Source organism: Bison bison, unplaced genomic scaffold (genome assembly GCF_000754665.1).
Source record: "Bison bison bison isolate TAMUID 2011002044 unplaced genomic scaffold, Bison_UMD1.0 scf7180017864518, whole genome shotgun sequence".
In the NCBI taxonomy this organism is placed as follows: Eukaryota; Metazoa; Chordata; class Mammalia; order Artiodactyla; family Bovidae; genus Bison; species Bison bison.
The window spans coordinates 19,221,637-19,225,141 of record NW_011495071.1 but is presented as its reverse complement, the minus strand read 5'-3'; the positions used below and the strand labels follow the sequence as shown (position 1 = coordinate 19,225,141).

The 3,505-nt window shown below is 47.2% G+C and overlaps 1 protein-coding gene across 3 annotated transcripts in view; it reads left to right on the top strand.

The window, feature by feature from the left end:
* Positions 1–3,505, top strand: part of MICAL2 (microtubule associated monooxygenase, calponin and LIM domain containing 2) — a 241,958-nt gene that overhangs the window by 230,883 nt on the left and 7,570 nt on the right. The gene's annotated exons all lie outside the window — the stretch shown is intronic.

Below are 3,505 nucleotides of genomic sequence, written 5' to 3'. Positions count from 1 at the left end.
GGCTCGGAGTAAAAGAACACTTTTTTTTTTTTAGGTTGTAGTTGTTGTTGTTTTTTTCTTCCAGTTTTATTGAGATGTGATTGACATACAACACTGTGTAAGTTTAAAGTATACAGTGTAATGATTTGACTTACATATATCATGAAATGATTATCACAGTAAGTTTAGAGAACATCCAGCATCTCATGCAAAAATATCGATACAAAATGAAAGAAATAGAAACATTTTTTTTTTCTGATAGAACTCTTAAGATTTACTCTCTTAACAATTTTCGTATTTAACATACAGCTAGTTGTTTTGAGCAACTTGAATTTAGTAGCGAGTGGGATACTCAGTAGGCAGGTAGGTATACAGGCTGAGACATGGATGGGGAGGTACAATTTCTGGAATCTACTCCTTATCAAAAGAATTTAGAATCAGTAGCTGCCAGAGTAGAGAGAATTCCCTAGAGCAGTTGATTTTAAACATTGTTGACAGTGACCCAGAATATATTTTACATTGGCTCATGACATATGTGTGTATAAATATGTGTATTTATTCACGATGTGTACCCAGAGAACACACGTTTGCTGCAGGCAGGCTGATCCCAGGTGAGAAAGGGTATCAGCTCATTTTCCCTGTTCATCCCGAATTCACCACTCCTGGGTGAGAGTGAATCTGAGAGAGAAAGTGGAAAGAAGAAGCCCGGACTTACACTCATCAAGGCCCACTGGCATGGACGGAAATGCCGGGAGTGGGGAAGCAGGGCTCATCTGTAATTATTTTTTCTATTACTAGTACTATTTTTTATATTGATACACATGCTGAGATTCAACAAAGTAATTTGTCCACATCCACCTGACCACAAAGCCCTTTTTACACAACCATACCATCTGCCTTTGGGCAAGATTTAAAGTATTAAATTCATTCAACAAACATCTATCAAGCATATTCTCTGTGCCAGGAACCGTGCTGGGTACTGTGGAAGTAAAGATGAGTCAGGCCCCAGTCCCTGCCTTCAAGGATCTCATGGTTTTCAGATTTCAGAGACGGACACGCGAGCACACAGCATGAGAGGAATAAGAAAGCATAGCAGTTGCTCTGTGAAGACTTGGAGGAGGAGTATTCAGAGCACAGGCCCTACCTGCGCAGGTCGGGGGATGGTGACTGCGCGGTGACTGGGGCTTCCCTTACTGGTACGCTGTCAGAGGGAACGTTCTCCTCCAAAGAGGCCAACGAGGAGAACTTGGAGTGTGAGCCAGATGAGAGCTCTGGTCAAGGGCAGCTTCTAGTTTGGAGAAAGGCCTGGCTGAACAAGGAGAAATGTCTTAGACTGGTGTGTGATGTTGAGTCCCTTGGGAAAGCAAGTGCCGGGACAGAATTAGAAGCACAAGAGATACAACAGAAGGAAGGGAAAAGGGAGCGGGAACGAGAGGGAAATCTTCAGACCCCCCTGCAGTCCTGACACCTGTGAAAGGAGAAGGGCGGGGAGAAGGACTGGCAGGAGGAGCTTCAGACTGCAGTGCAGCCCTGAGAAAAATCTGAGCCAGGCCACAGGGAGCACCAGCCACGGCTGCCCATCCGAGGAGCCCAAAGTGGGGCAGAAATGGCCGAGCTCCAGCACCACCGCTGTGCCTGGGGAGAGTGTGGCTTCAGCACGACACTGAAGTGGATTCTGCTGCAGCTTCAGCTTACTACACACGACACTCCTTTCACAAAGTCCTTTCTTAAAGGAAAATCTGAGTGGTAGGTACATTGCTACTGGGAGCTAGAGCGGGTCAAGGGAAGTTCAGTGTCAATAACAAAAGGCAGAGTATTGAACAAAGTGAGGACCTTGGCCTAAGTAATAGTAGAAGTAACAACAACAACAAAAAACCCAGCCACAACAGGGTATAGTAAAGTGACCCAATGCTGTAGCAGATGTGTGCACAGCCTGCAGCTGGGGCTGGAAGGGAAGCCCCGGGGCCCTGGTGTCAGTCCTCACCCTTTTCAGTGTCTCTGTAGCAATGGACAGCCTTGACCCCTCTCTTCTCTCCTAAAACTTGCCTCTCTTGGTTTCTGTGCTGCTGCATATCCTTCCTACCTTCCACTTGCTTCTTCCCTGCTTCTACCTCTTTTGATGAGCTTCTAAATGTAGACATTCCCATGCTCCTGTCTTCAAACTTTTTTTTCCTCTATTGTCTCCCTTTTAGGGCTCATGTGACTTCACCTTTCACCTCTGACCCCTGCCGCATTTGTTTGTGGTCCTCATTTCTCCTGAGAACTCCAGGGCTGCATTCCCAGAGGTTGGAGGAACCTCCACATTACCACATGGCCCAGGATGCGGGGAGCTGACACAAGTTCTGTAATATACATGGCATATCGCCAGGCATTGAAAGGTCTTGAAGTTCCAGCTGACCTTCACTGAAAGCTGACTTCCCTTCTTGACTTTGCTGGTGGGCACATTGAGTACCCAGCACTCTAGCCTGACTCCTCCAAAGCATCACTGTTCTTTCACCATCGCCTGCAACCAGATGGGTGGTTGTCTGAGTACTATTGCCTCCACTGACAAAATGCCTCACTCCTGTTTCCTCCTTGTTTTCTTGCTTACCACGGTCAAAGATTTGGGAGTTGTACTCTTGCCTGGAAAATCCCATGGATGGAGGAGCCTGGGAGGCTGTAGTCCATGGGGTTGCTAAGAGTCGGACACGACTGAGCGACTTCCCTTTCACTTTTCACTTTCATGCATTGGAGAAGGAAATGGCAACCCACTCCGGTGTTCTTGCCTGGAGAATCCCAGGGACGGGGGAGCCTGGTGGGCTTCCGTCTATGGGGTCGCACAGAGTCCGACATGACTGAAGCAACTTAGCAGCAGCAGCAGCAGAGGTGATGCTTGAAGTCACATTGCCCCTAAAAGAGAGGAGTTTTAGATTGTCATTGCTTCTACCATTCTAGTCATTTCTTCATGGTCCATTCCAGTGTGGCCTTTCAGAAGTTCACTGGAAGTTTGTGATGGAAGTTCATCACAAACTTCAGCTCCTCTCCATTATCTACTGAGTTCGATGTATTTCAGCAGCAGTAGTAGCAAAACTTTTGGTTTAGAGGCATTCCAAGACCCCAGTCTTAATAAGAAAAAAGGAAAGCAGTTGCTGTGGTCAGTTCAGTTCAGCTCAGTCGCTCAGTCGTGTCCGACTCTTTGCGACCCCATGAATCGCAGCACGCCAGGCCTCCCTGTCCATCACCAACTCCCAGAGTTCACTCAGACTCATGTCCATCGAGTCAGTGATGCCATCCAGCCATCTCATCCTCTGTCGTCCCCTTCTCCTCCTGCCCCCAATCCCTCCCAGCATCACAGTCTTTTTCAATGAGTCAGCTCTTCGCATGAGGTGGCCAAAGTACTGGAGTTTCAGCTTTAGCATCATTCCTTCCAAAGAAATCCCAGGACTGATCTCCTTCAGAATGGACTTGTTGGATCTCCTTGCAGTCCAAGGGACTCTCAAGAGTCTTCTCCAACACCACAGTTCAAAAGCATCAATTCTTCTGTACT